The following is a 14,648-nucleotide window of genomic DNA, read 5'->3' on the forward strand; positions in this document are numbered from 1 at the left end:
TGAACAGTGGGTGGGACAGTCACAGTGGGTGGAGTGTGTGGTGAGTGGTAGTACTCATCTTCTGTTGAACAATGTAAAATCTGGTACTAATTTTCTTGGAGCTTTAAAGAAGTGCTTCATGATGAAATTAGTGGTTTTTATAATGATATTCTCTGTTTGACACAATAGAAGGAAAAGAATTCAGGAATTATATTGTCCTCATTAATGTAAGGCCAGATTCCACAGAACAGGTCAACACTACTAGAATAACTGGGTTAATATTAAAATGCTACATTAGAAAGAAAATGCTGCATCAATTTTTTTGACAAGTTTTAAATGCATTATTGGTTAAAAAAATTGAGTCCCCCTAATTAGGAAATATTAGTTTTAGCACATACAGGAATTTCCTGGAGTAAATTACTTTTATTTAAGACTCAGGTTTCTTTACTAAAATGTCATGCAGTACTATCAAGTGGTCTCTTACTTTGAGTAATTGTGGAGTTCGAAGAAATCATTAAGTTTTAAAAGAAATCTTTTATGTGCTGAAAATGTTACATGACACAATAAACTTATCTAAACCCTGAACAATAATGAAATAAAAAACACCAAAAAGTATTTTTTAAAGTACTTATTTAACACCAGAAATTGACAACCGATTTAATAGTAAAGGTGTGAAACCATAAAACGATAAATAAAAGTGTAGTTCATTTATGGAAGAAAACTGTTGGTACAAACTTCCAGAAAAACCTAAGAATGTCAAAAGCAGTAGGGAAACTTCAGTTGTATAAGGAATTCTAATAAATGAAATAAATGTGATTTCATAATTCAGTCAATGAGCTCAAAGTCAGTGAAATATGGAATTACTCCTCGGTCTCAAATTTACAAACTATGACCTTTAAGAAGTTACTTCCTGGGGTGCCTGGGTGGCTTGTGGGTTAAAGCCTCTGCCTTCATGTCAGGTCATGATCCCAGGGTCCTGGGATCAAGCCTCACAATGGGCTCTCTGCCTAATTACCTAATTACTTCTCCACAGGCAAGAATTTGAATACTTAAGAAATTATCCAGTGTTTTCCATATTCATTCTTGTCAGTTACCCTGAATTGTTGGAATAAATATACCAGTGTTCTCTGTGATTTGATTGCATATTAACTGTACCTCATGTGCATCCCATCCAGCATCTGTATCTTCCACTAAGTGAGGTGTCTAGGAGAGAGACAGCAGAGGAGTGACACATACCTTCTCTTGGCCAGAGAGTCCTATGTCTTCCAGGGGGAGACCAGGTTGCTCTTGTTACCGGACAGTATCTGTGGTCTTCACAGACTGCCGGTCCTGTGAGAGAGCTCAGAGAGAGGTAATAGTGGAAAAAGTAGATTTCTCTTCAATGTGTCACTTAAAATTTGAACAGGAAATCCTTACACTTGATCTATTTTGAAGACACTTTATCTCATCACACACCCCCAGAATGTCTGAGACTTTCAGCTTGTAGTGTGTCAGATAATTGTGACATGACTCTGAGAAATGTTTATGTTCCACAAGATATTGGGTTCAGAGGCTTGACCACCCATGCTGTTAACTTGCTTTTTTCTTGGTCACAAGTGCTGCGACCTGATTATCTTAGATGTGACAGTTCTACTTTTATACAGGATTCTAAATCTTGGCATTACACACTTCTTTCCATTGTACTCTCCGTATGTCATTTCTATTATAATGGGAAATATCTGAAAACATCATCCCATTAACAACAGGAATTTAGAAATATTTATCTCCAGCTATTTTGAATATTCATTGTCAGATTCTTTCTATACATCTGTTGAAAGCTTCATATGGTACTTATACTTTTTTATGAATATGATGTATCACACTGTTTTCTTTGTGAATATTGACCAACCCTTGCTGCCAACAATTAAATCCCACTTGATTCTTTGAATTACTGTTGGATTTGATTTGTTAATATTTTTCTGAGAATATTTGCACCCATGTTCATCAGGAATATTGGCCTGCAGTCCTCTTTTATAGTGGAGTCTTTGTCTGGTTTTGCGATTAGGCTAATGCTGGCCTCATAGAATGAATTCGGAGGTTTTCCTTCCAATTCTATTTGTTTGGAATTTTTTGAGGAGAATAGGTATTAATTCTTCTTTAAATGTTTGGCAGAATCCCCTTGGGAACATCTGGCCCTGGAGCTCTGTTTGTTGGGAGATTTTTGATGACTGATTCGATTGCTTTGCTGGTTTTCCATGTGCTCAAGTTTTCCATTTCTTCCTGTTTTGGTTTTGGTAGTTCATGTTTCTAGGAATTTATCCATTTCTTCCAGGTTGTCCCCATTTGTTGGTTTAAATATTTTTAATACTATTCTCGTAGGGCACCTGGGTCGCTCAGTCATTAAGTGTCTGCCTTTGGCTCAAATCATGATCCCAGGGTCCTGCATTGGGCTCCTTGCTTAGTGGGGAACCTGCTTTTCTCTTTGCCTTTGTCTGCCACACTGCCTGCCTGTGCTCTCTCTCTCTTCAACAAATAAATAAATAAAATCTTAAGGAAAATAATATTCTCTTATAATTGTATTTCTGTTGTGTTGGTAGTGAAAAAATCTAGCCCATTTTATTTAAGCACAGATACACATATAGCACATGAAGAGAGACATAACATATTCTTGGTTTTGAATTTTCATGGCAATAATGTGTCTGTAAAGACTCCTTGGTGGGTTGAGTTTGGGGGAGATAATGAAGTAAAGATTGAAAAATGCTGTATTATAAAGTAATATGCATGAATTGAAAAGATCAGGTCTCCCAGGTTTTTGCTAGGTAAGTCTGTAACTTCTTTTTCAAGAAGCAGGGACAGATGAGTAGCATGCTCTGACTACATTATAGTAGTCTCAACTGGTCAGATAAAAAGAAATTTAGGGGCACCCTAGTGGCTACTGGGTTAAAGCCTCTGCCTTCGGCTCAGGTCATGATCCCAGGATCCTGGGATCTAGCCCAGGGCTCTCTGCTCCGCTGGGAGCCTGCTTCCTCCTCTGTCTCTGCCTGCCTCTCTGTCTACTTGTGATCTCTGTCAAATAAATTTTAAAAAATTTTTAAAAAGAAATGTAAAAATTAAGAACAAAAACAGGGAGACTCAAAATACTACAAGGATGTGGTGGCTTGAGCTAAGGTGAAAGGGGCAATGGTGATGAGAGATTGGACTCTGGAATACTTTGAAGTCACTGTTAAGAAGCCTTTAATGTGAGAACATGGCCTGAGAAAGAAGGAAAGGGGTCACGGATGAAGCATGTGCTTTACCTTGACTATCTGAAAACAGACTGAATCTGTTTCCATTCAATGATCTGGAAAAGATTATACATGAAGCAGGTGTGATTAGGAGTCTGTGTCTGGATTGGACATCTGAAGAGTGAATTTTTCATGAAACACACAAATGGAAGAGTTGACTAAGGGCTCAGAGATCAATGTCCTAAGGTGAATGGTGAGATATGGGCAAGAAAGTATAAAACTGGGCTTTTCAGCTTGCACGTGCTGCTTAAAACGAAGTAACAGAGATTGTCACCCAGGATCTTAAAGTGGATGTAAATAAGAGGAAGTTCTAGGATAAGCTCTGAGACTCTCTCATGTAAAGAGGAAGAGGAGAAGAGGTGAAATCAGCAAACAAGACCAAAAGCATAATGACGAGATGGGAGTCAAGCCCATGAAACTATGTTGCCATGGATACCAAGTGAAAAAGTGTTTCCAGGAGGAATGAATGATCCACTCTGTTGAATGCTGCTGCTAATCAAGTAAGATGAGATTTTGTTATTTTGTGTACAGAATAGGGAATGGTTCCAGTGAGCTGTTGGGGCAAAAATCCAATTTGTCATAGATTCAACGGAAGATGGAAAGATGGGAATTAGAAATAGTTTTACTATGATGCAGCACAGTGTTCATTAAAGGTATCTTTTCCAAAAATGAGAAACTGTGTTTCTTGAATGGGACGATCCAGTGGCCAGTCCTGATACCATCACATATGCTCTCTTCCAATATGGCTTATATGCATTCTCCCAATGATTCTGATCCTCTCTGCAAATGTTATCCCTCATGCCTGAGTAGCTTTTATAGTTTCTCCCTCCTTTTCTCTTGTCTTCAAGTGTTCTTTCATTTCACTTACATACTCCCTAATCTTTTCTAACTTGTTCTTTAATCACTCCATGGATTATTCATTTAAATGTTTTTGTTTTCATTTCTAGACTTCTTCTTTTTGATTTTTAAAAATTACTCTGGGTTTTTCCATTGCCTAACCCTCAGGCACTAACCTCTTTTTTGGTAGTCCATCTGTATCCCTTATACTTTTATTCACTCTAAATATTTGTACCTTATAATCAATATTAAAGAATTCCATTATTTGGGGTGCACGTGTGTGTGTTTCTCTTTTGCTTTTATTTTCCTTTTTTTTTCCTGCATGATTTTCAATTTTGAGCATACCTTCCATATCCTATATGACCTAGGTTGAGAATAACTGCAGAAGTATTTCTTTAGCAACGATGATCATTAAAATCTGGGAAATAATTTTTTCTATGATAAAATGTACACTTAGTGGAATTTTAATATGATAAAGGTAATAGAGAAGATTATGTAGTTGAAAGGCAAGAGCTTTATTTCTTATCTACTAATATATATTTGGAGATTGAAAAATAAGAAACGTAAATCTTTTTAGAACTCCATTTCAATTTGCATATTGGCTTCTAGGCTCTCCCTGTTTACAGTTTCTTCTTAGTGGTTGTACCAAGATTATAGCACACAGTCTTAACTTTACATGGTCTAGGTAGAATTAGTTGTACAACATAAGAAATCCTGTATGGATCAGGTCTATTTATCCCCTCCCCTACCCATTATTTTCAATAGTTGTCATAGGTCTTACATATCACATACATTAGAAACATTGGAAGAAACTTGCAAAGTTTGTTTTGAATGCTCATGCATACTGCAAGGAAATTAACAGAAGATTGTCTTTCATATTTACCCTGATATTTATAACTTTATAGATGCTTATGCCTTCCCAAATAATCAGATTTCTCATGAAACTATGACACATAATCCTGACATACTTCCTTCCTTTAACACTTCCTGGACTGCAGGCCAAGTATAGCTGGAAAATGTCTTCATTTACTTTTATTCTGGAAGACTGAATTCTGAGTTGGCAGGATTTTTTAATGAGATGATTATTATCTCCAAAATTTATTGTTTCTAATGAATTTCTAGGCATATAAAGTGCTGTTATTCTCTCATTGCTTTCAATATGTTTTAATCTGTTTCAGAAGTATTAGAACAATGTGCCCACATGTGATCTAGTTATTATTTATTTATTTTCTTATTTGGGTTTTGCTGGGCTTCCTGAATTTAACTTGGTGTTTTTCAACAAATTCAAATTAGCTTCAGCCATTATTTCTTCAAATAATCTTCTGCTAATTGTTTCCCTCTCCTTGTGAGATGCTAATTACATGTGTCATAAATTTGGATATTATCACATTGATCTCTCTTGTAAAAAATATTTTTGATCCCCCCTCTGAATGAATGCATTATTATTCTTACCCAATCCAGGGCATTTGATGGGGACAAATCTAGATATTTACATATTCCTTAGGAGGAGCCACAAAGAACCAACGGTTGTAATTAAGAGCAGAGCAACAATTTTTAAATGTTAAAGTGTTATTTTATTCATAAGTTTACAATCGTTAATTATTAGAAAATAAAAATTTCGGATGAAATAAATTGGGTACAGGAGATTGGACAGACACAACTTTGTCCTTTTTGCATTTTCTTTGGAACTAAGTGCCAGCAAAGAATACACTTTCCACTCTGCTGCAAACACAGCAAATTATAAAAGGGCTTCATCTTCCTCTGAAATTAGTACTGAAATGAGGATTGTTTAACTCTGGGATGTAGAATAAGAAGCCCATTATGTTCAAAACCTAATGTATAGTCTTAGAAAGTTAGACACAGAGAAAACTGCCACACTGTTCTTTATATCTCTGACTTCTCTGAGACATTTTCCTAAAGTTTCAGTGGTAGAATTTAGTGATTCACCAGTTGCATATAACATCCCGTGCTCATTACATCAATGTCCTTCTTAATGCCCATCACCAGTTGTTCCCTCCTCCCACCCATCTCCCCTCCTGCAACCCTGCTTATTCCCTATAGTTAAGAGTCTCTTATGATTTGCCTCCACCTCAGGTCTCATCTTATGTTATTTTCCCATATTCCCCTATGTTCATCTGTTTTGTTTTTTAAATTCCACAGATGAGTGAAATCTTACAGTATTTGTCTTTCTCTGACTGACTTATTTTGCTTAGCATAACACACTCTAGTTCCATGGAACTTCATTGTAAATGGCAAGATTTCATTCTTTTTGATTGCTGGGGAATGTATATATACACCACATCTTATTTATCTATTCATCTGCTGAAGGATTTGTGGGCTCTTTCCCTAGTTTGGCTCTTGTGGACATTGCTGCTACAAACATTGGGGTGCATGTGCCCCCTTGAATCACAATGTATGGACCTTTGGATAAATACCAAGTAGTCCACCTTCTGTGTCATAGGGTAGCTCTATTTTTAACTGATTGAGGAACCTCCATACTGTTTTCCAGAGTTGCTGCACCAGTTTGCATTCTCACCAGCAGTATGAGAAGGTGAGAAACACAACAGGCAAGTCTACTCTCACCAGAGTTGTTCAATAGTATTAGAGGTCCTAGCCTCAGCAATCATACAATAAAAAGAATTAAAAGACATCTAAATCAGCAAAGAAGAAGTCATACTTTCATACTTCATAAATAATATGATAGACTATGGAGAAAATGTAAAGATACTATCTAGAAATTGCTAGAACTCATGCAGGAATTCAGCAAAGGCACAGGATAAAAATCAATGCACAGAAGTCAGTTGCATTCTGTATATTAAAAATGAGGCAAAAAAAATAGAAATCAAGGAATCAATCTTATTTACAGTTGCACCAAAACCATGTGGTACAAACTTATCAAAAAGAAAAGAGAAATAAATAAATAAATAAAATCATGAATGAAAGAGGAGAGATCACAACCAACACCAAAGAAATACAAACAATTATAAGAACATATAATGAGCAACAATACGCCAGCAAATTTGACAATCTGGAAGAAATGGCTGCATTTCTAGAGACATATAAACTACCAAAACTGAACCAAGAAGAAATACAAAACCTGAACAGACCCATAACTACTAAGGAGAGTGAAGCAGTCATCAAAAATCTCCCAAAAAACAAGAGCCCAGGGCCAGACGGCTTCACAGGGAATTTTACCAGACATTTAAAGAAGAATTAATACCTATTCTCCTGAAACTGTTCCAAAATATAGAAATGGAAGGAAACCTTCCAAACTCATTTTATGCGGCCAGCATTACCTTGATGCCAAAACCAGACAAAGACCCCATCAGAAAAGAGAATTACAGACCCATATCCTTGATGAACACAGATGCAAAAATTCTCACCAATATACTAGCCAATAGGATCCAGCAGTACATTAAAAGGATTATTCACCACGACCAAGTGGGATTTATTCCAGGGCTGCAAGGTTGGTTCAACACCCACAAATCAATCAGTGTGATACGATACATTAATAAAAGAAAAGATAAAAAATACAGGATACTCTCAATAGATGCTGAAAAGCATTTCAGAAAGTACAGCACCCTTCCTTGATCAAAACTCTTCAAAGTGTAGGGATAGAGGGCACATACCTCAATATCATCAAACACATCTATGAAAAGAACACCGTAAATATTGTTCTCAATGGAAAAAAAAACTGAGAGATTTTCCACTGAGGTCAGGAACATGGCAGGGATGTCCATTATCACCACTGCTATTCAACATAGTACTAGAAGTCCTAGCCTGGCAATCAGACAACAAAAAGAAATTAAAGGCACCCAAATCGGCAAAGAAGTCAAACTCTCACTCTTTGCAGATGATATGACACTATATGTGGAAAACCCAAAAGACCCCTCTCCCAATCTGCTAGAACTTGTACAGGAATTCAGTAAAGTGTCAGAATATAAAATCCATGCACAGAACTCAGTTGCATTTTTATACACCAAAAGCAAGACAGAAGAAAGAGAAATTAAGGAGTCATTCCCATTTACAATTGTACCCAAAACCAATAATATACCTAGGAATAAACCTAACCAAAGAGGCAAAGAATCTATACTCAGAAAACTATAAAGTATTCATGAAAGAAATTGAGGAAGACACAAAGAAATGGAAAAACGTCCCATGCTGATGGATTGGAAGAACAAATATTGTGAAAATGTCTATGCTACCTAAAGCAATCTACATGTTTAATGCAATACCTATCAAAATACCATCAATTTTTTTTCAAAGAAATGAAACAAATAATCCTAAAATTTATATGGAACCCTAAAAGACCTCAAATAGCCAGAGGAATGTTGAGAAAGAAAGCCAAAGTTGGTGGCATCACAACTCCAGGCTTCAAGCTCTATTACAAAGCTATCATCATCAAGACAGTATGGTACTGGCACAAAAACAGACATATAGATCAAAGAAACAGAATAGAGAGCCCATAAATAGACCCTCAACTCTATGGGCAACTAATCTCTGACAAAGCAGGAAAGAATGTCCAATGGGAAAAAAACAGTCTCCTTAATAAATGGTGTTGGGAAAATTGGACAGCCACATGCAGAAAAATGAAACTGGACCATTTCCTTACATGACACATGAAAATAGACTCAAAATGGATGAAGGACCTCAATGTGAGACAGGAATCCATCCAAATCCTTGAGGAAAACACAGGCAGCAACCTCTTTGACCTCAGCTGCAGCCACTTCTTACTAGAAACATAGCCAAAGGCAAGGGAAGCAAGGGCAAAAATGAACTCAGGACTTCATCAAGATCAAAAGCTTTTGCACAGCAAAGGAAACAGTCAGAGAAACCAAAAAACAACCCACACAATGGGAGGAAATATTTGCAAACACATGTTATATAAAGGGCCAGTATCCAAAATCAAGAAAGAACTTATCAAACTTAACATCCAAAGAGCAAATAATCCAATCAAGAAATGGGCAGAGGACATGAACAGACATTTCTGCAAAGAAGACCCCCAGGTGGCCAACAGATACATGAAAAAGTGCTCCACATAACTCAGGATCAAGGAGATACAAATCAAAACCACAGTGAGATGCCACCTTGCACCAGTCCTAATGACTAAAATTAACAAGTCAGGAAATGACAGATGCTGGTGAAGATGGGGAGAAAGGGGAACACTCCTACACTATTGGTGGGAATGCAAGCTGGTGTAGCCACTCTGGAAAACAGCATGGAAGTTCCTCAAAATGTTGAAAGTAGAGCTACCCTACAACCCAGGAATCCCTCTACTCGGTATTTACCCTAAAGATACAATCGTAGTGATCTGAAGGGGCACATGCACCCAAATGTTTAGAGCAGCAATGTCCACAATAGCCAAACTACAAAAAGAACCTCGATGTCCATCAAGAGATGAATGGATAAAGAAGAAGTGGTATATATATACAATGGAATACTATGCAGCCATCAAAAGAAATGAAATCTTGCCATTTGCAATGACATGGATGGAACTAGAGGGTATTATGCTGAGTGAAATAAGTCAATCCAAGAAAGACAATTATCATATGATCTCCTTGATATGAAGAATTTGAGAGGAAAAGTTAGGGGTTTGAGGGGTAGGGAAGAAAAAAAATGAAACAAGATGGGATCAGGAGGGAGACAAACTATGAGACTCTTAATCTCAAAAAAATAACTGAGGGTTGCCAGGGAGAGGAGGGTGTGGAGAGAGTGGTTGGGTTATGGACATTAGGGAGGGTATGTGCTATGGTGAGTGTTGTGAAGTGTGTAAGCCTGATGATACACAGACCTGTACCCCTGGGCAAATAATACATTATATGTTAATTTAAAAATATATATATATATATATGGTACAGAGGATTAAGCCTAACCAAAGAGGTAAAGGAAAACTATAGAATAGTTATAAAAGAAATTGAGGAAGACACAAAAAATGGGGAAAGAATTCCATTTTCACAGATTGGAAAAACAAATATTGTTAAAATGCCTGTACTCTCCCAAGCAATCTACACATATTCAATGCAATCCCTATCAAATACCATCAGCATTTTTCACAGAGGTAAAACAAACAATCCTGAAATTTGTGTGGAATAAGAAAAGCCCCCAAATAGCCAAAATAATGTTTAAAAAGAAAACCAAAGCCTGAGGTGTCGCGATTCTGGACCTGATACTGTATTACAAAGCTATTATCATCAAGACTATATGAGCCTCTTCTTCTTCTTCTTCTTCTTTTTTTTTTTTTAATATTTATTTTTTCATTTGAAAGGGTGGTAGGGGCAGAAAACAAGGGATAGCGAATCTTAAGCAGACTCTGTGCTAAGCATGGAGCTGGACACAGGCTAAATTCCATGACCCTGAGATCATGACCTGACCAGAAATCATGAGTCAGTCACTTAGCTGACTGAGTCACCCAGGCGCCCCTCCATGACTCTTTCTACTCTGACTTCACACCTGACTAACTCCTTTAAAATTGTGTTCCATGTTTATATATCTCCAGTGCATTTTGTGGATCCTCCACTTAAGCTCACTCTACCAAAGTCTTCTCATGTCTTCTTATGGGTAGATCTAAGACATTAAGCATCTTTTTTTAAAAGTATGTAGGTATGTAAAAAATTATTTAAGAGAAAATTGGGAGGTGTTCCACATCAGAATGTTAATATTAAAGAGCTTCTCTCTTTTCCTTTTTCTCCATGGTAAGAAATACATCTGTGTAGATGGGATACTCAACACTGGAAAGAAAGGGCATTTCAGTGTCCTCTTCCCTTAGGCCCCAGTAGGTTCCCCAAACCTAGAAAACAAACAGACTATCTTGCCAAACTTTGAAAATTCCTTTAAAAATGTCTTCAAATCCAAAAGAGACCATTATATATGTCCAACATAACACACTGGGTGAGGAGACTGGGGTTCTTGACCAATAAGAGAAAGAATAGTAACTGCAACTTGATTTCAAAAATGGAAATTCATGCCTAGAAACATTTACTCTTGTTTAGTGTTCATACATGATATATATTGAATTTTCAAAATCCTGTTTTGAAATGCAAATATCTTTTTGCACAACAAAGGAAACACTCCACAAAACCAAAGACAATGGATAGAATGGCAGAAGATATTTGCGAATGTCTTATCAGATAAAGGGCTAGTATCTAAAATCTATAAAGAATTTATCAAACTCAACACCCAAAGAACAAATAATCCAGTAATAAATGGGCAGAGGACATGAACAGACTTTTCTCCAAGGTTGACATACAAATGGTTAACAGATAGATGAAAAAATATTCAACATCACTTGGCATCAGGGGAAATACAAATCAAAATCAGAATGAGACACAACCCGCACCCTAGTCAGAATGGCTAAAATTAACAAGTCAGGAAACAACAAATGTTTGCGAGGATGCTGGAAAAGGGGAACCCTCCTACACGGTTGGTGGGAATGCAAGCTGGTACAGACACTCTGGGAAACAGTATGGATGTTCCTCACAAAGTTGAAAATAGAGTTACCATATGACCTAGCAATTGCACTCTTGGATATTTACCCCAAAGATACAAATGTAGTAATCTGAAGGGGCGCCTGCACCCCAATGTTTATAGCAGTAATGTCCACAATTGCCAAACTATGGAAAGAACCCAGATGTACATCAACAGATGAGTGGATAAAGAAGATGTGGTATTTATACACAACAGAATATTACTCAGCCTTGAAGAAAAAAAAAAAAAAAGAAATCCTGCCATTTGCAATGACGTGGACGGAACTAGAGTGTGTTATGTCAAGCAAAACAAGTCAATCAGAGAAAGAAAATTAAATGATCTCACACATATATGGAATAAAAAAAAAACAGGATCATAGGAGAAGGAAGGGGAAAAATAAAGATGAAATCAGAGAGGGAGACAAATTATAAGAGACTCATAACCATACGAAACAAACTATGGTTTGCTGAAGGGGAAAGGGGTTTGGAGATGGAGTAACTGGGTGATGGACATCAGAGAGGTCATATGATGTAAAGGGCATTGGGTATTATATAAGAACAATGAATCAATGAATTCTATCTTTGAAACCAATAATACACTATACGTTGATTGAATTTAAATAATGTAAAGAGTTAAATATATTGACACAAAAAAAGAATGGCAGAGGAAACCAAAAGAAATCGATAAAAGCTGATCAAGTTTGGAAAAATGAAGATATATTTGATGTGTATGATGAAATAGGTTAAGTCAGATTATATTTATTGTATTTTTCTTTTTCATAAAGTTTTTATTTATTTATTTGACAGAGAGAAAGAGAGAGAGACAGACAGAGAGACAGAGAGAGGAGAGAGAGATCACAAGCAGTTGAAGTGGCAGAGGGAGAAGGAGAGGTAGGTTTCCCACTGAGCAGGGAGCCTGATGCAGAACTCAATCCCAAGACCCTGGAGTCATGTCCTGAGCCTAAGGCAGAGGCTTCATTGACTGAGACACCCAGTTTCTCCAGTCAGATGATATTTCTGATGCCCAGTTAAACTTCTATATTGTAACAAAAGAGACTGGATGGGTGGAAGGAAGAAGACAGTTTCAAAGCTTCAGTTTTCTTGGAAATCAGTTTTTATCAGATATTTGGAAAAATAAAATATGAAGATATCTCATATAGCAAGAACTTCATGTGGTTAGGCTGCATTTTAAGGATCTTCAGATCTTACATTATAATTTCTTAGATCAGCCCTATGAGGTGGCTACTATTATGGTCACCATGTCACAGGTAATAGAAATGAAGCATCAAGTTCTTAAGTCAAAATGACTAATGTAGTGAATACTTGTGTCAGGAGGTACTGTTCAAATAATCTAAGTAACTCTGTGAATAAGATGCTATATCTATTATATTTTCCAGGACTCAGGATACTGACCTAGAGCAATCATGAAACGGACTCACAGACCCAGAGAGTGCATTTACAAATTACATTAAAGAGGCCCGATTTCATTGCCAATGTCCTTAAACTTTACCCCATACTACTTATTCCCATTTATAAACTGATTAAGGTTCCTGGTGCAAGCATCTATATGATGATGTTTACCACCATAGAGAAGTATGAGCATTTTGGCACAGAGGAAGCAAAAACTAGATTGGAAGTTAAGAAAGTACCCAATTTTCCATCTATTTTCCAATATTTTTCTTTTACAAACAAGCTTTGCTATCTCATGAAATATAATGAGAAAATATCCCTATAGTTATTATGGTAGATTAGGTTCTTGTTCAATGAAACTACATGTCTTCCACCTGAGCACTTTGAAAGGCATAAATCCTGCAGAAAATCAATGATAATCTTGGCCATGTGACTTGTTTTCACAACCTCATGTGAGTGTGAATGTGATATATTTTTCTTAAATATTATTTATTTATTTATTTGACAGACAGAGATCACAAGTAGGCAGAGAGGCAGGCAGAGAGAGAGAGGAGGAAACAGGCTCCCTGCCGTGCAGAGAGCCCGATGCGGGGCTCGATCCCAGGACCCTGGGACCATGACCTGAGCCAAAGGCAGAGGCTTTAACCTACTGAGCCACCCAGGCGCCCCTGAATGTGATATTTTTGAGTTCAGGTCCAGGCATTAAGAAGCACATTTCTCCTAGCTGCTAATCTCTGCTATAAGATGTCATATATCAGTATCCTGCTCTTCTAAAAATAAAATACACCCAAAAGTTCTGATCTGAATCTGTAGTCTAGAGCCAAGCCCATGCATGCCAAGCCTTGATCAACTAAAACCCAGCCAAAGCACAAACCGGTGAATGAGAAAAAAATGTTTGTTTTACATTGTCATTGCAATCTTGGTTGGTTTGAGTATAACGTCAGCAAACAGTTACAGCTAGCATTTACATATTATATGAATTTGATTTTGAATATTCATATAACTTCTCAATAGGAGTATAAGGAAAGAGTACAGAGAGAGTAAAGAATATGTGTAGCCACTGAGTAGTGGCTCAGTCAGATAAGCATCTGCCTCACGCTCAGGTCATGATCTGGCTCTCTTTTCAGTGGGGAACTTGCTCCTCCCTCTGACTGCTGCTTGTACTCTCTCTCTCTCTCTGCCAAATAAATAAATAAATAGATCTCAAAAAAACAGTATGTGCAAAAATATTTATCTATATTCAAATTAATAAATGTATAAGAACTATTAATTTTTTGCAAGTAATAATCAAGTTCAATCTCTCTCCCTCTTGTAATTGAACAAGGGTAGAAATATCTGAATCATTACTAAATTACTAAATTACTAAATTACTAAAGTGTTTCAGGAATTTTGGCATTAACTAGCTGTTTGACCCATACAGTATCTTTATACTTTTATTCTTGTTTTCTTCATTTTTTAACATTTTATTTTTTACATCAAAATGTTTTCTAGCCTGGGTAAGGATGACAGAGTGGGGATTGGAATATTTAATAAAACAAGATGGCTTCTAAAATATCTGAAATCCAGGTAAGAAGGAAAACAACACACAAGAAAAAATAGTGGACACTGGTTATTAATGATTGAGAAGACACCAATCTCTACCAAAAAATGAACCTAATTTTGATAGTACAGGACTAACAGAGAGTCAGAAGATAGC

The sequence above is a fragment of the Lontra canadensis genome, unplaced genomic scaffold (genome assembly GCF_010015895.1).
Source record: "Lontra canadensis isolate GAN:19392208 unplaced genomic scaffold, GSC_riverotter_1.0 scaffold9, whole genome shotgun sequence".
NCBI lineage: Eukaryota > Metazoa > Chordata > Mammalia > Carnivora > Mustelidae > Lontra > Lontra canadensis.